Here is a 24999-nt window from a genome sequence, read left to right on the forward strand (position 1 = left end):
CAGGTACTATAGGCACATGCCACCATGCTCGGCTCCTTTCAGTTTTTTCCATGCTAATTTTTAGTTTTCAAAAAAGTGTGATTTCACTCCGTACGTATCATCATATCCTTTTCCACTTAATATCAGATTATAACATTTTTCCACTTTATTACTGTCCAAAAGACCACTATGATGGTTAAATAGTAGATAGGAGAACTTTACTAAGTGATATCAGTTTGCAAACCAGGAAGAGATAGTCTTAGACATGGACCAAAGGTGCTCTCTATTCTCTTCAAAGAGGGAAAGGGCAGGTTGGGTTTTAAGCCTCACAGGGTCTGTACTACACAATAGTCATACATATTTAGCGGGTTTGGGGGAAAAACTATACATATTTATGAGGGGAGCCAAGTACATGCACAATGGGCAAACATATATGTAACATACATCCCATGTTCACTTTGGGGCAGGTTTTAGCATTAAAATGAGGTGGAATTTGGCTCTTTACATCAAAGGTGAATTATAGAACACAAAGACGGTTTGTGTGGAGCCTCTATAAACTGGCTGAAACTGGTTGAAGGTCTGCAGCTGCTTATCAAAAAAGAATGTTTGCAGGCCAGTGGCTCATGCCTGTAATTCCAGCACTTTGGGAGGCCAAGGTGGGTGGATTGCTTGTGCTCAGGAGTTCGAGACAAGCCTGGGCAACATGGGGAGTTCCCATCTCAATTATAAAAAGTAAAAAATGTTAAAAAAATAAAGAAAAGGGCTGGGTGCGGTGGCTCACACCTGTAATCCCAGCACTTTGGGAGGCTGAGGCAGGCAGATCACCTGAGGTTAGAAGTTTGAGACCAGCCTGACCAACATGGAGAAACCCCATCTCTACTAAAAATACAAAATTAGCTGGGCGTGGTGGCACATGCCTGTAATCCCAGCTACTCAGGAGGCTGAGGCAGGAGAATCCCCAGAGGCGGAAGTTGTGGTGAGCTGAGATCGCGCCATTGCACTCCAGCCTGGGCAACAAGAGCGAAACTCGGTCTCAAAAAAAAAAAAAAAAAGAAAGAAAGAAAGAAAGAAAATAATGTAAGGCCAGTCCTCTGTCCAATCAGAGTTGTAGAGGTCTGGCTTGTAAATTAGCTAGGAGAGGTCTGATCATTTGCCTGATACCTCCTGTTATTAAGAGAGTTTAACCAGAATGTGGTTTTTCCTGTAGCCACAGGAATTTAGGGAGTTGCCATGCCAGCTGCGTTGAACCGTGTAATTAACCTTTGTTTCCTTAACCTTAGGTTCTGTCTTAGTGATAAAGGGGTGTGTGTTTTGGTCTCTCAGACCATATTACCAACTCTTTTTAAACATCATTTTTAATGGCTGCATAATATTCCATCAGAAGGATACAGCATGATTTACCTAAACATTTCTCTGTTGTTGGACAATTAGGTTATCTCCAGTTTTTTGTTGGTTTAAATAATACTGAATGAGCATTTTTGTGTACAAAGCCTTTTATGTATTTAGGATTATTTCCTCAAGACAGACTATCCAAAGTAGAATTATGGGTTCTAAATAATAAATATAGAGATAGGTATTTATTAGATATATTATATTAAATTTCATATATTTTTAATATAAAAATGAAGTGAAAAATAGAATAACTTAGCAGTGCTCCTTGAATTTCTTTTAGGAGAGGAACTGCCTTTTTGTTTTTTTGAGACAGTCTTGCTCTGTCACCCAGGCTGGAGTGCAATGGCACGATCTTTGCTCACTGCAACCTCCACCTTCCAGGTTCAAGTGATTCTCCTGCTTCAGCCTCCTGAGTAGCTGGGATTACAGGCATGTGCCACCATGTCTGGCTAATTTTTTGTACTTTTTAATAGAGACAGGGTTTCACTGTGTTAGCCAGGATGGTTTCAATCTCCTGACCTGGTGATCCAAACTGTCTCTATTAGGAATGTTAACTTAAAAATCACAAATTTGGGCCAGGCACGGTGGCTCATGCCTGTAATCCCAGCACTTTGGGAGGTTGAGGCAGGCAGATCACGAGGTCAGGAGATTGAGACCATCCTGGCTAACACAGTGAAACCCTGTCTCTACTAAAAATGCAAAAAATTAGCTGGGCGTGGTGGTGGGCTGTAGTCCCAGCTACTTGGGAGGCTGAGGCAGGAGAATGGGGTGAACCCAGGAGGCAGAGCTTGCAGTGAGCCAAGATCGCACCACTGCACTCCAGCCTGGGTGACAGAGAAAGACTCCATCTCAAAAAAAAAAAAAAAAAAAAAAATCACAAATTTGGCCAGGCATGGTGGCTCACGCCTGTAATCCCAGCATTTTGGGAGGCTGAGGCAGACAGATCACTTGAGGTCAGGAGTTCGAGACCAGCCTGGCCAACATGGCAAAATTCCATCTCTACTAAAAATACAAAAATGAGTGGATGGCTGAATAGGAACAGCTCCGGTCTGCAGCTCCCAGCATGATCAACACAGAAGATGGGTGATTTCTGCATTTCCAACTGAGGTACCTGGTTCATCTCATTGGGACTGGTTGGACAGTGGGTGTAGCCCACGGAGGGCGAGCCAAAGCAGGGCAGGGCATCGCTTCACACGGGAAGCACAAGGGGTTGGGGGATTTCCCTTTCCTAGCCAAAGGAAGCCGAGACAGACTGTACCTGGGAAAACAGGACACTCCCGCCTAAATACTGCACTTTTCCAATGGTCTTAGTAAACCGCACACCAGGAGATTATATCCCACGCCTGGCTTGGAGGGTCCCACGCCCATGGAGCCTTGCTCACTGCTAGCACAGCAGTCTGAGATTGACGTGTGAGGCAACAGCCTGGCAGTGGGAGGGGCATCCGCCATTGCTGAGGCTTGAGTAGGTAAACAAAGCAGCCAGGGAAGCTTGAACTGGGTGGAGTCCACTGCAGCTCAGCAAAGCCTGCTGCCTCTGTTGACTCTACCTCTAGGGGCAGGGCATAGCTGAATAAGAGTAGGCAGAAACTTCTTCAGACTTAAAAGTCGCTGTCTGACAGCTCTTAAGAGCAGTGGTTCTCCCAGCATGGCATTTGAGCTCTGTGAACAGACAGACTGCCTCCTCAAGTGGGTCCCTGACCCCTGTGTAGCCTAACTGGGAGCACCTCCCAGTAGGGGCTGACTGACACCTCATACAGGCGGGTGCTCCTCTGGGATGAAGCTTCCAGAGGAAGGATCAGGCAGCAATATTTGCTGTTCTGCAATATTTGCTGTTCTGCAGCCTCTGCTGGTGATACCCAGGCAAACAGCGTCTGGAGTGGACCTCCAGCAAACTCCAACAGACCTGCAGCTGAGGGACCTGACTGTTAGAAGGACAACTAACAAACAGAAAGGAATAGCATCAACATTACAAAAAGGATATCCACACCAAAACCCCATCCATAGGTCACCAACATCAAAGACTAAAGGTAGATAAAACCACAAAGATGGGGAGAAAACAGAGCAGAAAAGCTGAAAATTCTAAAAACCAGAGTGCCTCTTCTCTTCCAAAGGATTGCAGCTCCTCGCCAGCAATGGAAAAAAGCTGGACGGAGAATGACTTTGATGAGTTGACAGAAGTAGGCTTCAGAAGGTCGGTAATGACAAACTTCTCTGAGCTAAAGGAGGATGTTCGAACCCATCGCAAGGAAGCTAAAAACCTTGAAAAAAGATTAGACGAATGGCTAACTAGAATAAACAGTGTAGAGAAGACCTTAAATGACCTGATGGAGCTGAAAACCATGGCTCGAGAACTACGTGATGCGTGCACAAGCTTCAGTAGCTGATTCGATGAAGTGGAAGAAAGGGTATCAGTGATTGAAGATCAAATTAATGAAATAAAGTGAGAAGAGAAGTTTAGAGAAAAAAGAGTAAAAAGAAACGAACAAAGCCTCCAAGAAATATGGGACTATGTGAAAAGACCAAATCTACGTTTGATTGGTATACTTGAAAGTGATGGGGAGAATGAAGCCAAGTTGGAAAACACTCTTCAGGATATTATCCAGGAGAACTTCTCCAACCTAGCAAGGCAGGCCAACATTCAAATTCAGGAAATACAGAGAACACTACAAAGATACTCCTCAAGAAGAGCAACCCCAAGACACATAATTGTCAGATTCACCAAGGTTGAAATGAAGGAAAAAATGTTAAGGGCAGCCAGAGAGAAAGGTCAGGTTACCCACAAAGGGAAGCCCATCGGACTAACAGTGGATTTCTCAGCAGAAACTCTACAAGCCAGAAGAGAGTGGGGGCCAATATTCAACATTCTTCAAGAAAGGAATTTTCAACCCAGAATTTCATATCCAGCCAAACTAAGCTTCATAAGTGAAGGAGAAATAAAATCCTTTACAGACAAGCAAATGCTGAGAGATTTTGTCACCACCAGGCCTGCCTTACAAGAGCTCCTGAAGGAAGCACTAAACATGGAAAGGAACGGCTGGTACCAGCCACCGCAAAAACATGACAAATTGTAAAGACCATTGATGCTAGGAAGAAACTGCATCAACTAATGGGCAAAATAACCAGCTAACATCATAATGACAGGATCAAATTCACACATAACAATATTAACCTTAAATGTAAATGGGATAAATGCCCAATTAAAAGACACAGACTAGCAAATTGGATAAAGAGTAAAGACCCATCAGTGTGCTGTATTCAGGAGACCCATCTCACATGCAGAGACACACATAGGCTCAAAATAAAGGGATGGAGGAAGATCTGCCAAGCAAATGGAAAGCAAAAGAAAGCAGAGGTTGCAATCCTAGTCTCTGATAAAACAGACTTTAAACCAACAAAGATCAAAAGAGACAAAGAAGGTCATTACATAATGGTAAAGGGATCAATTCAACAAGAGGAGCTAACTACCCTAAATATTTGTGCACCCAATACAGGAGCACCCAGATTCATAAAGCAAGTCCTTAGAGACCTACAAAGAGACTTAGACTCCCACACAATAATAATGGGAGACTTTAACACCCCGCTGTCAACATTAGACAGATCAATGAGACAGAAGGTTAACAAGGATATCCAGGACTTGAACTCAGCTCTGCATCAAGCGGACCTAATAGACATCTACATAACTCTCCACCCCAAATCAACAGAATATACATTCTTCTCAGCACCACATTGCACTTATTCCAAAATTGACCACATAGTTGGAAGTAAAGCTCTCCTCAGCAAATGTAAAAGACCACAACAAACTGTCTCTCAGACCACAGTGAAATCAAATTAGAACTCAGGATTAAGAAACTCACTGAAAACCACACAACTACATGGAAACTGAACAACCTGCTCCTGAATGACTACTGGGTAAATAACTAAATGAAGGCAGAAATAAAGATGTTCTTTGAAAACAACGAGAACAAAGACACAACATACCAGAATCTCTGGGACATATTTAAAGCAGTGTGTAGAAGGAAATTTATAGCACTAAATGCCCACAAGAGAAAGCAGGAAAGATCTAAAATCGACACCCTAACATCACAATTAAAAGAACTAGAGAAGCAAGAGCAAACACATTCAAAAGCTAGCAGAAGGCAAGAAATAACTAAGATCAGAACAGAACTGAAGGGGATAGAGACATAAAAAACCCTTCAAAAAATCAGTGAATCCAGGAGCTGGTTTTTTGAAAAGATCAACAAAATTGATAGACCACTAGCAAGACTAATAAAGAAGAAAAGAGAGAAGAATCAAATAGACGCAATAAAAAATGATAAAGGGGATATCACCACCAATCCCACAGAAATACAAACTACCATCAGAGAATACTATAAACACCTCTATGCAAATAAACTAGAAAATCTAGAAGACATGGATAAATTCCTGGACACATACACCCTCCCAAGACTAAGCCTGGAAGATGTTGAATCTCTGAATAGACCAATAACAGGCTCTGAAATTGAGGCAATAATCAATAGCCTACCAACCAAAAAAAGTCCAGGACCAGATGGATTCACAGCCGAATTCTACCAGAGGTACAAAGAGGAGCTGGTACCATTCCTTCTGAAACTATTCCAATCAATAGAAAAAGAGGGAACCCTCCCTAACTCATTTTATGAGGCCATCATCATCCTGATACCAAAGCCTGGCAGAGACACAACAAAAAAGAGAATTTTAGACCAATATGCCTGATGAACATTGATGCGAAAATCCTCAAAAAAATACTGACAAACTGAATCCAGCAGCACATCAAAAAGCTTATCCACCACGATCAAGTCTGATTCATCCCTGGGATGCAAGGCTGGGTCAACATACGCAAATCAATAAATGTAATCCATCATATAAACAGAACCAATGACAAAAACCACATGATTATCTCAATAGATGCAGAAAAGACCTTCAACAAAATTCAACAACCCTTTATGCTAAAAACGCTCAATAAACTAGGTATTGATGGGACGTATCTCAAAATAATAAGAGCTATTTATGACAAACCCACAGCCAATATCATACTGAATGGGCAAAAACTGGAAGCATTCCCTGTGAAAACTGGCACAAGACAGGGATGCCCTCTCTCACCACCCCTATTCAACATAGTGTTGGAAGTTCTGGCCAGGGCAGTCAGGCAAGAGAAAGAAATAAAGGGTATTCAATTAGGAAAAGAGGAAGTCAAATCGTCCCTGTTTGCAGATGACATGATTGTATATTTAGAAAACCCCATCGTCTCAGCCCAAACTCTCCTTAAGCTGATAAGCAACTTCAGCAAAGTCTCAGGATACAAAATCAATGTGCAAAAATCACAAGCATTCCTATACACCAATAACAGACAGAGAGCCAAATCATGAATGAACTCCCATTCACAATTGCTACAAAGAGAATAAAATACCTAGGAATACAACTTACAAGGGATGTGAAGGACCCCTTCAAGGAGAACTACAAACCACTGCTCTTTTTTTTTTTTTTTTTTTTTTTTTCTGAGACAATCTCACTCTGTCACTGAGGCTGGAGTGCAGTGGTGCAGTCTCAGCTCACTGCAACCTCTGCCTCCTGGGTTCAAGCGATTCTCCTGCCTCAGTCTCCCAAGTGGCTGGGATTACAGGTGATCACCACCACGCCCAGCTTATATATATATATATACTTTAAGTTCTAGGGTACGTGTGCACAATGTGCAGGTTTGTTACATAGGTATACATGTGCCAAGTTGGTTTGCTGCACCCATTAACTCATCATTTACATTAGGTATTTCTCCTAATGCTATCCCTCCCCCAGGCCCCCACCCCACAACAGGTCCTGGTGTGTGATGTTCCCTGCCCTGTGTCCAAGTGTTCTCATTGTTCATTTCCCACCTATGAGTGACAATATGCGGTGTTTGGTTTTCTGTCTGTGTGATAGTTTGCTCAGAATGATGGTTTCCAGCTTTATCCATGTCCCTGCAAAGGACATGAACTCATCAATTTTTATGGCTGCATAGTATTCCATGGTGTATATGTGCCACATTTTCTTAGTCCAGTCTATCATTGATGGACATTTGGGTTGGTTCCAAGTCTTTGCTATTGTGAATAGTGCCTCAATAAACATACGTGTGCATGTGTCTTTATAGTAGCATGATTTATAATCCTTTGGGTATACATCCAGTAATGGGATCGCTGGGTCAAATGGTATTTCTAGTTCTAGATCCTTGAGGAATCGCCACACTGTCTTCCACAATGATTGAACTAGTTTACACTCCCACCAACAGTGTAAAAGCGTTCCTGTTTCTCCACATCCTCTCCAGCATCTGTTGTTTCCTGACCTTTTAATGATCGCCATTCTAACTGGTGTGAGATGGTATCTCATTGTGGTTTTGATTTGCATTTCTCTGATGACCAGTGATGATGAGCATTTTTTCATGTATCTGTTGGCTGCATAAATGCCTTCTTTTGAGAAGTGTCTGTTCATATCCTTTGCCCACTTTTTGATGGAGTTGTTTTTTTCTTGTAAATTTGTTTTAAGTTCTTTGTAGATTCTGGATATTAGCCTTTGTCAGATGGATAGATTGCAAAAATTTTCTCCCATTCTGTAGGTTGCCTCTTCACTCTGATGGTAGTTTATTTTGCTGTGCAGAAGATCTTTTGGCTTTTGTTGCCATTGCTTTTGGTGTTTTAGTCATGAAGTCCTTGCCGATGCCTATGTCCTGAATGGTATTGCCTAGGTTTTCTTCTAGGGTTTTCATGGTTTTAGGTCTAACATTTAAGTCTTTAATCCATCTTGAATTAATTTTTGTATAAGGTATAAAGAAGAGATCCAGTTTCAGCTTTCTACATATGGCTAGCCAGTTTTCCCAGCACTATTTATTAAATAAGGAATCTTTTCCCCATTTCTTGTTTTTGTCAGGTTTGTCAAAGATCTGATGGTTGCAGATGTGTGGTGTTATTTATGAGGTCTCTGTTCTGTTGCATTGGTCTATATCTCTGTTTTGGTACCAGTACCATGCTGTTTTGGTTACTATAGCCTTATAGTACAGTTTGAACTCAGGTAGCATGATGCCTCCAGCTTTGTTCTTTTGGCTAAGGATTGTCTTGGAAATGTGGGCTTTTTTTTGGCTCCATATGAACTTTAAAGTAGTTTTTTCCAATTCTGTGAAGAAAGTCATTGGTAGCTTGATGGGGATGGCACTGAATCTATGAATTACCTTGGGCAGTATGGCCATTTTCACGATATTGATTCTTCCTATCCATGAGCATGGAATGTTCTTCCATTTGTTTGTGTCCTCCTTTATTTCGTTGAGCAGTGGTTTGTAGTTCTCCTTGAAGAGGTCTTTCACATCCCTTGTAAGTCGTATTCCTAGGTATTTTATTCTCTTTGTAGCAATTGTGAATGGGAGTTCACTCATGATTTGGCTCTCTGTCTGTCTGTTACTGGTGTACAAGAATGCTTGTGATTTTTGCACATTGATTTTGTATCCTGAGACTTTGCTGAACTTGCTTATCAGCTTAAGGAGATTTTGGGCTGAGACGATGGGGTTTTCTAAATATACAATCGTGTCATCTGCAAACAGGGACAATTTGACTTCCTCTTTTCCTAACTGAATACCATTTATTTCTTTCTCTTGCCTGACTGCCCTGGCCAGAACTTCCAACACTATGTTGAATAGGAGTGGTGAGAGAGGGCATCCCTGTCTTGTGCCAGTTTTCACAGGGAATGCTTCCAGTTTTTGCCCATTCAGTATGATATTGGCTGTGGGTTTGTCATAAATAGCTCTTATTATTTTGAGATACGTCCCATCAATACCTAGTTTATTGAGAGTTTTTAGCATGAAGGGTTGTTGAATTTTGTCGAAGGTACTTGAAAGGAAGAGGGGCTGGGACAGGAGATTTATGCTGAACAGGTTGGCTAAACATACATATTCCGGCTAATTTTTTTTTGTGATTTTAGTAGAGATGGGGTTTCACCATGTTAGCCAGGATGGTCTCGATCTCCTGACCTTGTGATCTGCCCGCCTCGGCCTCCCAAAGTGCTGGGATTACAGGCGTGAGCCACCGTTCTTTTTTTTTTTTAAGAGACAGGGTCTCACTATGTTGTCATTGTCCAGGCTGGTCTCGAACTCCTGCGCTCAAGCAACCTGCCCACCTCGGCCTCTGAAAGTGTTGGGATTACAGGCGTGAGCCACCGTGCCTGACAGAAAATATAGTTTATTCTTTAGGTGTAGGCGTGTGTGACTTAACCCTTACCTGCCACGGCCTTAGGTCCTGATTGTAATTTGGTATCTTATTGCCACATAGAGTGCATTCTGTTAGTCTACGATCTCTATTTTAACATTGATGCTGGTCAGATGTTGTGTCTGAACTGCAAAAGGGAGGGAGTATAACTAGGTATGTCTGACCCCCTGACCTGTCATGGCTGGAAACTCAGTTTTTAAGGTTTTTCTGGGGTCCCCTTGGCCAAGAGGGTCCATTCAATTAGTTAGGGGGCTTAGGATTTGTTTTTAGTTTACAGGGGAAATAAGCCTATTAGGGGTAGACTCAAAGCATGAGTGTTGGCAGGAATTTAAGCAACAAAAAGATATGGTTAAAATGTTGCTTTCTCTTTCTCCCTAGAAAGCCAGAGGAATTTGTGTTTTCTCCAGAGAGGGTGGGACAGAGGAGAGAACGGTGGGGCAGGAGGGAGAGTTAGTCATTTTGGAGGAGGCTAGAGGGTGCAGGGCCAGTTAGAAAACCTCAGCTGGGGGTGTGGAAAGGACTTTTAAAAACTTCTGAGGGGTGAGTTTAAACTGTTTGCCATGTATCATATGACCTCCCCCAGGGCCCAGAGTACCCTAATGTCTTTGTATTCGTGAATGTTTTGTGTGGTGCGGGCAGTCCTTAGGGAGAGCTGAGTTTCCTCTCCAGACTTCTGAACTGTGGTACGCAACAGCCTGGCAAAAGCAGAAACCCAGAGGCAGAGATATTTAGGAGAATATAAATCCCTAGATATTTGCAAATATGTTAAGGGAGGGACTTTGACTTTCACAGTCCATTTTTACCTCAATCTCAAAGGGCAAGGAGGTTGACATCTAAGTTACAAATATAATGCACAAGCATTTCAAAAAGTAGGGAGAAAAAAAAACCAAGAAGAGAAGCAGAAAGAAGGGGAAAAAATCACTCATCCCTGCCAGGCATGGTGGCTCACACCTGTAATTCCAGCACATTGGGAGGCTAAGGTAGGAGGATAACTTGAGTCCAGGAGTTCAAGACCAGCCTGGGCAACATGGCAAAACCGTGTCTCTACTAAAATTACAAAAATTAGCCGGGCGTGTGGCGCATGCCTGTAATCCCAGCTATTTAGGAGGTTGAGGCAGGAGAATCACTTGAACCGGGGAGGCGGAGATTGCAGCGGGCTGAGATTGCGCAACTGCACTCCAGCAGGGGCGACAGAGTGAAACTGTGTCTCAAAAAAAAAAAAAAAAAAAAAATCACTCATCCAGATAGCTAGGGTGTGGCCTAAGGAGCTTGTGGCCTACGGAAGGTGTGGCCGAAGGAGAGGGGAGGGGTCATCTTTAATGAAGATGGAGGGGAGGCATTGGTCATATACCTGAGAGTCAAGCTTTGTTCATCGCCAGATGAAAGCCATCTTCTCCCACCAGATTGCCTCCCAGCTGCTAGGTAGCTTTCTGTGGTACATCTTAAGCGGTAGGTTGGGATAATAGGTCCCTTCCAGGTCTTAAAGATCTGGATTAAGAAGTAAGAACAGAATTTTCTACAACAATAAGGAGGATGTCCCATATTTTAGGTGAATAAGCCTATTACATAAGCAGACGGGAAGAAAGGTTAAGAACTCTAAGACCGCAAATTTCCAGTTGTAGAAGCCTCTTGAAGGCGGAAAGCCCTTTTTTGAAAATTACAGGCGGTATGATCTCCAGTGGACCTAGCACCGGGTTAAGAGTCTCTCCAGACTTGTCACTGCAAGTCACGTACCTTTTCTAGGACTAAGTTTCTTCACTGGAAGATGAGGAGGTTGCACTAGATGACCTCGAAATTCCCTTCCAGCTTTAAATTCCCTCTTGTGACACTTGCTGGACTTGTTCTACTGGCCCTGGCGCTCCCCTGCTCCTCCCTTAGCTGCTACGTCCGCATCCCGCACCAGAGGGCGCCACAGGCGGGCCCGGGGCAGCGTGCGGTGGGCGGAGAGGCAGAATTAGGGGAGTCTCCAGGAGGCGTGGTGATTGGCCGCCGCCGGGCGGAAGGGGGCGTGGGGAGGGAAGGGCCGAGCAGCGCGGTGACGTTGCGCTGGCGGGGGCGGGGCCGGGCCGCGGAGCGTGTGACGCTGCGGCCGCCGCGGACCTCGGGATTAATGGGAAAAGTTTTGGCAGGAGCGGGAGAATTCTGCGGAGCCTGCGGGACAGCGGCGGTGGCGCCGTAGGCAGCCGGGACAGGTCAGTCCGAGACGAGGGAAGCGGGCAGGCAAGTGGCGGAGGGAAGCGCCGGGCCTGGGCCGAGGCGGCCAGCGGGACTGGGGCGCAAGGCCCGGCGGCGGGGAGCGGGGTGCGGGGAGCTGCCGGGGTCCGCGGACAGCGTCGCGGCGGCTTTCTGATGCTCCGGCCCGCTCCGGTCAGCCGTCGTGCGTTGCCGTGTAGGCGCACCGCCGACCCTGCGTCCCCCGCCCTTGGACCCCCATAGCTGCTTGAGTGAGTCCGAAACACGGGCCTCTTTCCACCCTACTCTATGCCCCCTCTTGGGCCTGGTGGCTTCGTCTCCACCCACTTGTGAGAACCCCGTCTCAGGCCCGGTGGCCTCTCCCATTCCCCTCCCCTGCCTCTGACCTCTTCCTTCACCCGTTTCTGGTGTTCCCGAATCCACTGCCCTATCTACCGAGGGTCTTCTCTGGGATCTTTTCCTCTGTCCCCCTCGTAATCCTTGTCTCCTGCCTTCATCCTCCCATCCTTGCTCTCTCAGGCTTTACTCTCTTTCTCCATCCCTGTCCCCTTCTTAATCTGTGGCCTGATCCCTCCTAGTATTATGAGTCCCCATCCTCTTCCCCAGGGTGTTCCTAGGCTTTTTCCAACTCCGTGCCTGCAGTCCCTGTCAGTCCTTAAGACTCTCACCTTGGTTCCCTGAGAGGCCCTGTTTTTGCTCCTCTTTCCGATTTCCTTCGTATCAATTCTGTCCCCTACATTCCTGTCGCCCACCTCCTTTTCTCTCCCTGTTCCTTTCCCCTGCTTCAGGGAGAAGCGTTAGCTCCACACTCTACTTTCACTTGACCTGCAGTTGACATAATCATGGGGTGGGGTGGAGGTGTTCAGACCTTGATCGAATTAAGAGGCTGATTGACTAAAGGAAATAACAGATTGTGTGGGAGAATGTACGTGGGTGTTGCATCAGAGATGATGTCCAATTTGTAGGCCATTCTTCTTATCTCAGCTTTAATACTTCCCTTTATGGGGCTGTTGACTTCCAGGAACCCTTGGAGAGAGATGGCGCTGAGCTGGATGTGTGCCACGGGTAGCCGGAGGCTTTGTCCAATTCTTTTCCCCTTCCAGGAACCGGGGTTTTGTGTCTTTCCACTCTGGATGTATGGAATACACTTATACCATAATACCCCAGCCTCTCTCTGCCCTCACTCCCACCCTCCACCCTGTGCTTCATCCCAAAGGGCTAAGAGAATTCTCCAGAAGCTGTGCTCCAGAAAATACTTGTGGTCCTCAACCTTTTTTCTGTGTACTGGCTCCGGAACTTTTTTTTTTCCCTGTTTGAGTTTTGAAATAGATTGCTGGCCTGATAGCCCTGGGGCTGGCGGGCATCTGTCCCTTTTATTATTGGTGGCTTGAAACAGCTGCTGATTTTCTCTCATATCTCTTTGACAATCTTTGGCCAACTGAATGTGCCTCTGATGTTGGTCACTGAACATGTTCTCTTGGAGTCTCTTCTCCCTCTTTTTTCTTTGTTCTTTTCTGAATCTAGGGAATCCAGATTGTCCCTCTTTTTCCCTGGGAGCTTAATTTCCTCTGTATCCAAGAGGAAGGGCAATCCCAGAGTTCTGTTCCCTTTGCCCAGGCATAGCATGAGGTATCAGATTGATAACTACCCTGGTGGGTTGTGGGGCTGCAGTAGTTAGACCTTGTCAGGAACTTGAGCAGACACATCTGCTTCCAGTCACATAGATTATCTTCTCTGGGGCTCGAGAGCCCACCACCTTCCATGTGTGTCAGGATGTTTAACCTTGCCAAGCAGAAAATTCTCTTCATATCCTTCAGTTTGAGCTCCTTTATTTGGCGTTGGTTCTCTAAAGAAATATTCAAGAAAGAACGTATCCTTTGTTTCTACCCAGTCTGATCTTGGAGGATTCTGAAAGCATGACCCACTCTCATGTTTAGAAATGAAGACTCATTGTTTCACCTGGCCCCAGGTTTCTAGGGCTCCTCTTTTGATGATTGTGCTGTCTTTGAGCCAGATTGGACATGGGAGTTGGCAACCTTTAGGAGCTGTGGTGGAGAGCCAAAGGAACCAGCTTAACCAGACTTTAAAGTTTTGTAATCCTCTTGTCCACTGACTGTTTTCTATGAAAGCAATAGGATTATGGATGGCCTGTCGTTGAGGCAGTCCCCTCTCCACTGACCCCCAGGCCCCCTTTGCTGCACTTGCAAGGATTTGGGTAGACTGGACCAGAGGGTTTTCCTTGTTCCTGTGAATAGCATCTCTCCAGGGTTTTAGTGGATCATTCTAAAAAGGTAGAGGTCAAGTGTTGGACAGATTTTTAGTCTAGTCTCTGGCTCTCAAGGACTCCTCCTTACTCTTTTGAGCAGTTTGTTACTTCTGGCCATGCTTACCCCTTAGTAGTGCTCTCTGCTGTGGTGGCAGGTGAGAGATTTGAGAACAGGTCAAGGCCAGTCCTTGTGGAGCAGCTTGGGCACCAGCAGCCCTAGCTGGATAGCTTCTTGCAGTTTGTCCACTCTCATTTTCTGAGAAGATAGTCATGATTGTCAATTACCAAATTCCTTCCCATTCAGTGATTTTTGCAGAGTCTGGGTCTGGATTTTCTTTCCTTCTTTCTTTTCTGACACAAGGTTTTGTTCTATTGCCCAGACTGGAGTGCGGTGGTGCTATCATAGTGCACTGTAACCTCAAACTCCTGGGCTCAAGGGATCTTCCTGCCTCAGCCTCCAGAGTAGCAGAGACTACAGGTGCACACCACCACACTCAGCTAATTAAAAAACAATTTTTTTGTAAAGACAGGCTCTCACAATGTCTTGAACTCCTGGCCTCAAGCAGTCCTCCCCACCTTGGCCTCTCAGCGCACTGAGATTATACTGACTGCTCGTTCGGCTGCCTTTCTCCTTGCCTCTTCACCATGGCCTTCTTGTGTGATATATGCCTTAACCCATTCAGGAAGAATTGCTCCTACTCAGCCTTTCAACCCCACCTGTGGTCCCTTAGACCGCTTCCCTTAGGGCCTGGTAAGAGGATAGACAGTGTAGAGCACTGGCCTGGGAAGCCATTAGAACTCTGCTTTGGGCCTACAGCTGTCCTGACTGTTGTGCAAGCTGTCTTCAGGGCCTGCAGATTCTGGCACATCTGGGATAGTGCAGCTCCTCTCTCTCAGGAGTTGGACCTGTCACTCTTTTTTTTTTTTTTTTTTTTTTGAGATGGAGTCTTGCTCTGTCGCCCAGGCTGGAATGCAGTGGTGCGATATTGGCTCACTGCAAGCTCCACCTCCCGGGTTCACGCCATTCTCCTGCCTCAGCCTCCCGAGTAGCTGGGACTACAGGCGCCCGCCACCACGCCCGGCTCATTTTTTTTTTGTAGTTTTAGTAGAGACAGGGTTTCACCATGTTAGTCAGGATGGTCTCGATCTCCTGACCTCGTGATCCGCCCGCCTCGGCCTCCCAAAGTGCTGGGATTACAGGCGTGAGCCACCGCGACCAGCCTGGACCTGTCACTTCTAAGGGCTTCAGCTGTATCCTGTCCCTGAGGCCCACCTCCCTGAGTGCTTCCTGCAGGCTGGGAAGCTGAACAGTGGTGCCTTCCTCCAGTGCCTCTGAAGGGCCTGGAAATTGCAGGACACAGCTCTACTGCTCAGCATTGCCCACAGTGGAAACATTCTCTTCCTCCCTACCTAGGTCTCTGTGGGCTTTGTCCGTTCTGCCAGGCCCTTGCTTATATGATGTCAGAAGCCCTGTGCCCGATGCCATTGTCTATACCATGTCCCATATTACCTAATGGCTGCTTCTTGGAGATGGTTTGGTGTCCATGCGCATTTTTCTCTGCCTTTGGAGCCAGGGGGAGGAGCTGCTTGCAACAGCTGGATTCCAGGGTGTCAGAGGAGCCCTTGGAGCTTGCCTTGAGCCTGGCAGGGAGAACATGGCCCCTTGCATCAGGTTTCAGACGTATGGGTCTTCTTCCTTGGCAGATGGCTCCTAGCCTTCATAACTCAGCAGGCTGGTGATTGGGATGTGACTCCAGTTCATTCTCCATGGGCTTTGGTGAAGGAATCAACTATGACTCAGGACATCTTCATTTATGAGCTTCTACCCACTGCGGGTATTGGGCACCAGCTCCTTTCTTACCTTGCCTGCTCCTTCTGCCCCGACCTGATAAAATCAGCAAAGCCAGTGTCTGCTTACTTGGGAGTGAGCAGACTCCTTCCAGGATTGGGGAAATATTTGCTGACTCAGGCTCAGAATCACATCTCAGGGTGGTGTGTAAGGGACAGATGAAGAGCCAGATTACCTTAGGAGCACTCTTTGAGTTATGGTGGGTATAACTTATTAGAGTTGCTTTTAGGGCCCCTGGCACCTCTCGGCTAAAGCTGTTGGGGTTTTTTCTATCCTGCAGTGCTGTACAGTGTTTTGGGCATGCATGTGATACTCACACAGTGGCTTCTGCTCACCAACAGATGAAGACAGATGCACCAACGAGGTAATCCCATTTTCTTTACTCAGGGGTCTCTGACCACCGCTGACACAGGATCCAGATTTAAGATACTGACCTTGAAGATTAAATAATTTCACTAGGGCTTATTCCCAGATTCCAGGTTCCTGTCACAGCATCTGGTACCAGTTGCTTATGCATAGTATAGGCATTTATTAAGTAATTATTGAAAGTCTATGGCTTACATAGTTTTTTCAGGAGCATGGAGATTCCCACCTTTGCGCCCATTAAAAGATAAACTCCACGGAGCAGGGAGTTGTTTTGCTGCCTGTTGTGTCTAGGATAGTGCCTGGCACAGAGGAGATAATGAATAAATTTTTGTTGAATGAGTAAATGAACGGACTTTCGTCTTTGCCCATATGGGTACCTAGGGTGCCAGGCCACAAAGATGGTGTCCATCATTCTCTCTTATTAGGGGGCAAATATATATATATATATATATATATATATATATATTTTGTTTGTTTGTTTGTTTGTTTTTGAGACGAAGTCTCGCTCTTGTCCCCCAGGCTGGAGTGCAATGGCATGATCTTGGCTCACTGCCACCTCCTTCTCCTGGGTTCAAGCACTTCTCCTGTCTCAGCCTCCTGAGTAGGTGGGATTATAGGCGCCTGCCACCACGCCCGGCTAATTTTTGTATTTTTAGTAGAGACGGGGTTTCACCATGTTGGCCAGGCTGGTCTGGAACTCCTGACCTCAGGTGATCCGCCTGCCTCAGCCTCCCAAAGTGCTGGGATTACAGGCGTGAGCCACCGCACCTGGCCTTTTTTTTTTTTTTTTTTTTGAGATGGAGTTTCGCTCTTGTTGCCCAGGCTGGAGTGCAATGCCGTGATCTCAGCTCACTGCAACCTTCCTCTCGGGTTCAGGCGATTCTCCTGCCTCGGCCTCCTGAGTAGCTGAGATTACAGGCATGTGCCACCACATCCGGCTAAATTTTGTATTTTTAGTAGAGACGGGGTTTCACCATGTTAGCCAGACTGGTCTCAAACTCCTGATGTCAGATGATCCACCTGCCTCGGCCTCCCAGAGTGCTGTGATTACAGATGTGAGCCACTGTGCCCGACCAGGAACAAATATTTTTAAGTGCCAACTATGTGCCAGGCACTTGGGAAATGATAATAGTAAAAAACAGATCCAGTCTCTGCCTCATGGGTCTGTGGTTTGCTGGTATATATGAGAGCTGGCCATAACACACAGAATTGTTTCTTCCATCTCTGCAGGAGTAGGAGGTTCTCACCAAGAGTCTGAACAATGCTCTGGGTTTCCTATTGCTGTTTCCATGTTCTCAGGATGCCTGGCAGGTTTTATAAACTCTCAGAAGTGGAGCTCCAGGGAATACAATGTTCATTGTCCTATTTGGAAGGCTGGGTTGTTATGGGTCCCTGCTGGGGGCCAGGGAAACGTGGGCCTCCTGCCTGATTTGTTTTAATCTCCGAAGTTCAGTGGTTCCAGTAGCTGTTTGTGGGCTTCACTTCCCCTTCTCTGCCTTTAACACCCTGCAGGTTTTCCTGTTGTCAGACAGGGTGGCGAGTCCCTGTGTCTCTCTGTCCATGGGGGTCAGGTTGTTTGTAGATCTTTCAGGAAGGTCCTGGGTTGGGGGGACCCTCCTGCTTTCAAACCCATACCAAGTGCTTTCCTCTGAAGGGAATGTGAGGGAGGAAGAAGGGGGGAGTTTCAGAGGCTTCTGAGGTTCCCCAAGAGGAAAGAGGTCAAAGTACCCCCTGAGCAGGGAGAGCTACTGAGTTGAACTGATTTGCTTTGCCATTTGCTTTAGCAGCAGCTAGGCCCAGTGGCAGCAATTGTACTTGCATTTCCAGGGGTCAGTTGTCCAGTTCATCCCTAAGCCTTGAGCTCCCAGTCGCAGGTAGGAACTTCTCTTCTCCTTTCTTTCTTCTTTTCTTTTTTTTTGAGACGGAGTCTCGCTCTGTCACCCAGGCTGGAGTGCAGTGGCGCGATCTCGGCTCACTGCAAGCTCTGCCTCCTGGGTTCACACCATTCTCCTGCCTCAGCCTCCTGAGTAGCTGGGACTACAGGCGCCCGCCACCACGCCTGGCTAATTTTTTTGTATTTTTAGTAGAGACAGGGTTTCACCGTGTTAGCCAGGATGGTCTCGATCTCCTGACCTCGTGATCCACCGGCCTCGGCCTCCCAAAGTGTTGGGATTATAGGCATGAGCCACTGCACCCGGCCTCTTCTTCCTTTCTTGTTGGGGTACTGCTATATCCCCTAGGGCCAGGGGTGTGTCCAATCTTTTGGCATCCCTGGGCCACATTGGAAGAAGAATTATTATCTTGGGCTACACATAAAATACACTAACACTAACAATAGCTGATGAGCTAAAAATAAAAATGGCAAAAGAATCTCATGTTTTAAGAAGTTTATGTATTTGCGTTGGGCTGCATTCAGAGCTCTCCTGGGCTGCATGCATTCGTGGGCCGTGGGTTGGATAAGCTTGGCCTCCCTAGGCAGTCCTCTCACCACAGCCTCCCAAATAGCTGGGACTACAGGTGCACACCACTGCCTGTCTAACTTTTTGTTTGTTTGTTTTTGTTTTTTTTTAATTTAATGGGTACATAGTAGTAGGTGTATATTTCTTTTTTTCTTTTTTCTTTTTTTTGAGATGGAATCTTGCTCTTGTCGCCCAGGCTGGAGAGCAATGGCACAATCTCAGCTTCCTGTAACCTCCGCCTCCTGGGTTCAAGCGATTCTCCTGCCTCAGCCTCCTGAGTAGCTCGGATTACAGGCACCTGCCACCATGCCCAGCTAATTTTTGTATTTTTAGTAAAGATGGGGTTTTGCCATGTTGGCCAGGCTGGTCTCGAACTCCTGACCTCAAGTGATCTGCCTGCCTCAGCCTCCCAAAGTATTGGTATTACAGGCATGAGCTACCACACCCGGCCTTGTATGTCTTCTTTTGAGAAATGTCTATTAAAATTTTTTGCCCATCCTTTTATCAGATTATTAGTTTTTTTCCTATAGAGTTGTTTGAGCTCCTTATATATTCTCGTTATTAACCCCTTGTGAAATGGGTAGTTTGCAAATATTTTCTCTCATTCCGTGGGTTGTCTCTTCACTTTGTTGATTGTTTCCTTTGCTGTGCAGAAGCTGTTTAATGTGATGTGATCCCATTTGACCATTTTTGCTTTCGTTGCCTGTGCTTGCGGGGTATTGCTCAAGAAATTTTTGCCCAGACCAGTGTCCTGGAGATTTTCTCCTGTTTTCTTGTAGTAGTTTCATGGTTTGAAGTCTTAGATTTAAGTCTTTAATTTATTTTGATTTGGTTTTTGTATATGGCAAGAGGTAGGGGTCTAGTTTCATTCATCTCCATATGAATATCCAGTTTTCCGAGCACCATTTATTGAAAAGACTCTCTTTTCCTCAGTGTATGTTCTTGGCACCTTTGTCAAAAGTGAGTTCACTGTAGGTGTGTGGATTTGTTTCTGGGCTCTCTATTCTGTTCCATTGGTGTATGTGTCTTTTTTTTTTTTTTTTCTCTGAGACAGAGTTTTGCTCTGTTGCCCAGGGTGGAGTGCAATGGCGTGATGTTGGCTCACTGCAATCTCTTTCTCCTGGGTTCGAGCAGTTCTCCTGCCTCAGTCTCCCAGGTAGCTGGGATTACAGGCATGTGTCACCATGCCTGGCTAATTTTTTGTGTTTTTAGTAGAGATAGGGTTTCACTATGTTGGTCAGGCTAGTCTCGAACTCCTGACCTCAGGTGATCTGCCGACCTCAGTCTCCCGAAGTGCTGGGATTACAGGCATGAGCCACCGCGCCTGGCCGAAAGATGGCTTATTTTGAAGTCAACTTTAGAATATTATAAAACAGCATTCTCAAACTTTCTGGCCTCAAGATCCCTTTAGATTCTTTTTTTTTTTTTTTTTTGAGACGGAGTCTCTCTGTGTCGCCCAGGCTGGAGTGCAGTGGCACAATCTCGGCTTACTGCAAGCCCCGCCTCCCGGGTTCACGCCATTCTCCTGCCTCAGCCTCCTGAGTAGCTGGGACTACAGGCGCCTGCCACCACGCCCGCCACCATGTTTAGCTAGGATGGTCTCAATCTCCTGACCTCATGATCCACCCGCGTTGGCCTCCCTAAGTGCTGGGATTACAGATGTGAGCCACCGCTCGGGTCCCTTTAGATTCTTAAAAATTATTGAAGACCCGAAGGGCTTATGTTTACCACGTTAGAAGTTATAATAGGCCGGGCGGGTGACATTCGTTAATATCACCACTGATCTCATTTTTAAAAAGTCTTTAAGTATTGGGAAGCTGTCAGGCTCACAGTGGTCAATACACGTTTTCTAAATTTGAGTTTTCTCTTGAAAGTTTGATTTTTATCATTGGTAACATACTGTTGGTTCTTTTGTTTGATTTTATTTGAGATAGGATCTCCCTCAGTCGCCCAGGCTGGAGTGCAGTGATGCAGTCATAGCTCACTTGCAGCCGCCAACTTCTGGGCTCAAGTAATTCTCCTGCCTCAGCCTCCAGAGTAGCTAGGACTACAGGTATGTGCTACCATGCCCAGCTCATTTTAAAATTTTTTGTAAAGATGGTGTCTTGTGATCTTGCTGCATCGACCAGGCTGGTCTTGAATTCCTGGCCTCAAGTGATCCATCTGCCTCAGCCCCCCAAATTGCTGGGATTATAGGCATGAGCTACCACACCCAGCCTTTTTTTTTTTTTTTTTTTCTTTTTTTGAGATAGGGTCTCGCTCTTGCCCAGGCTGGAGTGTGGTGGCACAGTCTTGGCTCACTATATCTAGCCTTGACTTCCAGGCTCAAGTGATCCTTTCACCTCAGCCTCTCAAGTAGCTAAGATTACATGCGTGCGCCATCATGCGCACCTCATTTTTTAACTTTTTGTAGAGATCAGGTCTCCCTGTGTTGTCCAGGCTAGTCTCAAACTCCTGAGCTCGAGCCATTCATTCCTGCCTTGGCCTCCCAAAGTGTTGGGATTAAAGGCATGAGCCACTGTGCCCAGCCAGTTCTTTGTTTTGTTTTGTTTTGTTTTGAGATGAAGTCTCACTCTCTTGCCCAGGCTAGAGTGCAGTGGTGTGATCTCGGCTCACTGCAACCTCTACCTCGTGGGTTCAAGTGATTCTCCTGCCTCAGCCTCCCAAGTAGCTGGGACCACAGGCGTGCACCCCAACTCCTGGCTAATTTTTGTATTTTTTTAGTAGAGATGGGGTTTCACCATATTGGTCAGGCTGGTTTCGAACTCCTGACCTCATGATCTGCCTGCCTCAGCCTCCCAGAGTGCTGGGATTACAGGCATGAGCCACCGCGCCCGGCCACAAAGAATATTTAAAAGACAGATATCAAAGGTGGAGATTTTAATAAAGTTAGTTTTTATTTATTCATCTAGGACATTCTTAAATTGGCATTTTATTGTCTTTCATGGTTCTGTGGATTAACTGGGCCCAGCTGGGTGGTTCTTGCTTGGGATATGTCATGTTGCTATAGTCAAATGGAGACAGGGGCAGGTGTCATCTGAAGGCTCAGCTGGGCTGGGTTTCCACACTGGCTTACGCACATGGGTGGCACTTGATGCTGTTGAATGGAGTGCGTATACATGACCTCTCCATGTGCCTTGGGCTTCTCATAGCATGACAGCTGGGTTCTGAGCAGAAGCATTCCAAAAATGAATGTATTGAGAGATTCAGACAGAAATGTCAATGTTTCTTATGTCCTAGCCTTGGAAGTTACACAATGCCACTTCCTCTATTCCCTTGGTCTCAGGACCAGTTCAGATTCAAGGAGAGGACTACACAAGGGTGTGAATACTAAGAGGCATGATTCATTGAGGAGAGAAAGAGGCCTCCTTGGAGATCAGCTACTACTTTTCAGCATCCTTATGTGAGGTAATCTGGTCTTGATACTTCCAAGAGAAAAGCGCATCTTCTCATGATTTTCATTCCTGGAAGCTGCTGTTAGTTAGGAAATTCCTAATAGGTTGATGGAGGACATTGAATGCTAGGTGAAGGAATCTGTACTCTGTTCTTTGGGCAATGGGGGAGCCATCAGTGGTTTTGGAGCAAGGAGTGATGGTGTTAATATTGCAAAAAGGTAGATTAGGAATGGAGATAGAGAGGATAGGTAGGGGACTGCAGTGGTCTAAATGTAAGGAAATTCTTCTTCACATTAAATCTGAGTTCCTCTGGTTGCAATTTAAGTGCATTGATTTTGATATTTCAGCCGCACAGATTAAGCACCCAGAGCCAGGGTGGAATAACCCATCCCTACCCCATATCCATTTAGGGCTGTTGATGCACAGGAGAGATTAAAAGAGTTCACAAACTTCAGAAGGCAACTAAATTTAGGTTTTATTGTCAAAGCACATAAAAAGTTAAGCATAAATTATTCAAAAATAAAAAGCAAGAAAGTTGAAACTTCATTTAACACCACTAGCCACGTTTCAAATACACTTCAGTTTCGGTATTATAGAAGCAAGGAGTGGAGCAAGAAGAAGCAACGGGGAGGACAAATTAGAGAATGGTAGGAAGAGGGACAAAAGGGGAAGAAAGGAGTCAGGAGGGGCACACAGCAGAAAGAATTCGAAGGAGGAGGTCAGATTGGAGCAACTACTTGAAGCTGAGAGAAGGCTCTGTATGGGGCTAACATGTTAGTGAAGAGCTGGTGTCTTCTGTGTTTCCCTGGGGCACTGGCTTCTGGGTTTTAGCATCTGGTATCCTCACCCTTTTTTAAATACAGACAGTCCCCACCTTATGATGGTTCAACTTTACAGTGATGTAAAAGCGATACACGGCTGGGCGCCATGGCTCACGCCTGTAATCCCAGCACTTTGGGAGGCCAAGGTGGGCGGATCACGAGGTCAGGAGATCGAGACCATCCTGGCTAACATGGTGAAACCCCGTGTCTACTAAAAATACAAAAAATTAGCCGGGCGTGGTGGCAGGCACCTGTAGTTCCAGCTACTTGGGAGGCTGAGGCAGGAGAATGGCATGAACCCGGGAGGCGGAGCTTGCAGTGAGCCGAGCTCACGCCACTGCATTCCAGCCTGGGCGACAGAGCAAGACTCCGTCTCAAAAAAAAAAAAAAAAAAGCGATACACGTTCAGCAGAAGCCCCATCCTTTAGTACTTATACAACCATTCTTTTTTTTTTGTTTTGTTTTTTGAGATGGAGTCCCACTCTCACCCAGGCTGCAGTGCAGTGGCACGATCTCGGCTCACCCCAACCTCTGCCTCCGGGTTAAAGTGATTCTCCTGCCTCAGCCTCCTGAGTAGCTGGGATTACAGGCGACTGCCACCAGGCCTGGCTAATTTTTGTATTTTTAGTAGAGATAGGATTTCACCATGTTGGCCAGGCTGGTTTCTAACTCCTGACCAGGTGATCTGCCCACCTCGGCCTCCCAAAGTGCTGGAATTACAGGCATGAGCCACCGTGCCCCGGTTCTCCTACAATCATTCTGTTTTTTCACTTTCAGTACAGTATTCAATTACATGAGATATTCAAAATTATAACATAAGCTCTGTGTTAGATGATGTTGCCCGTAGGCTCATGGAAATGTTCTGGCACATTTGCAGTAGGCTAGGCTAAGCTATGGTGTTTGGTAGGTTACATATATTACATGCGTTTTTGACTTGTGATGTTTTCACCATATGATGGGTTTGTCCCTATAAGTTGAGGAACATCTGTAGCCCTTTCATTGTCTGTGAAGAGGCCTGAGTGGATTTTGTGCTGGGGACCGGTGTGACTCAGCTCCAGTGTTGACTGACCTTCTAACCATGGGCTTGTGACTGAATGTCCTGAGCCTTCGTTTTCTTCCCTGTGAGGATTAAAATGAACCTCAGGAAATGCTGGTTTGTCCCCTTTCTGTCAAGCTGGGTTCTGAGGGGGTGAGCCCAGGTAGGAGTGACTTCTGAACCAGCCCAGATTTACAGGCTTGGGCATAGGGAGCCCAGCCTCAGCCTGGGAGCCTCATCTTCCATTAAACAGCTCCTGGCATTCAGGGGAGTGTGTCGCAGCACCCCCCCCCCTTTTTTTTAATTTAAGTCCTGTCTTCCAGCCAGGCGCAGTGAATCACTTGAGGCCAGGAGTTTGAGACCAGCCTGGCCATCATGGGGAAACCTCATCTATACTAAAAATACAAAAATTATCTGGGCATGGTGGCACACACCTGTAGTCCCAGCACACCAGACTTCAAGACCAGCCTGGGCAACATGGCGAAACTCCGTCTCTACAAAAAATACAAAAATTATCCAGGCGTGGTGGTACATGCCTGTAGTTCCTACTCCTTGAGGGGCTGAGGCAGGAGAATCACTCAAGCCGAGGAGGCTGAGGCTGCAGTGAGCCATGTTTGCACCACTGTACTCCAGCCTGGGTGACAGAGTAAGGCCCTGTCTCTAAAAAAAAAAAAAAAAAAAAGTGCTGTCTTTCTTTTTTTTTTTTTTTTTTTTTGAGACGGAGTCTCGCTCTGTCGCCCAGGCTGGAGTGCAGTGGCGCAATCTTGGCTCACTGCAAGCTCTGCCTCCCAGGTTCACGCCATTCTTCTGCCTCAGCCTCCCGAGTAGCTGGGACTACAGGAGCCCGCCACCAAGCCCGGCTGATTTTTTGTATTTTTGGTAGAGACAGGGTTTCACAGTGTTAGCCAGGGTAGTCTCAATCTCCTGACCTCGTGATCCGCCCGTCTCAGCCGCCCAAAGTGCTAGGATTATAGGCATGAGCCACCGCGCCCGACCTCTTTCTTAT

General features: G+C 46.1%; 1 protein-coding gene across 2 annotated transcripts in view; it reads left to right on the forward strand.

Moving 5' to 3' along the window:
* Positions 1–11665: 11665 nt before the first annotated feature.
* Positions 11666–24999, forward strand: part of PPARD (peroxisome proliferator activated receptor delta) — an 85001-nt gene continuing 71667 nt past the window's right edge. Inside the window, exons 1-2 of one of the 2 annotated variants that reach the window (XM_030803094.1) lie at positions 11682–11800; positions 16197–16280. The gene's annotated coding sequence lies outside the window, so the exon portion shown is untranslated. Of the gene's footprint in view, positions 11801–16196; positions 16281–24999 lie in introns of both variants that reach the window. The other variant, XM_030803095.1, reaches the window with a different exon arrangement.

This window comes from Nomascus leucogenys, chromosome 22a (genome assembly GCF_006542625.1).
Source record: "Nomascus leucogenys isolate Asia chromosome 22a, Asia_NLE_v1, whole genome shotgun sequence".
Taxonomy (NCBI): domain Eukaryota; kingdom Metazoa; phylum Chordata; class Mammalia; order Primates; family Hylobatidae; genus Nomascus; species Nomascus leucogenys.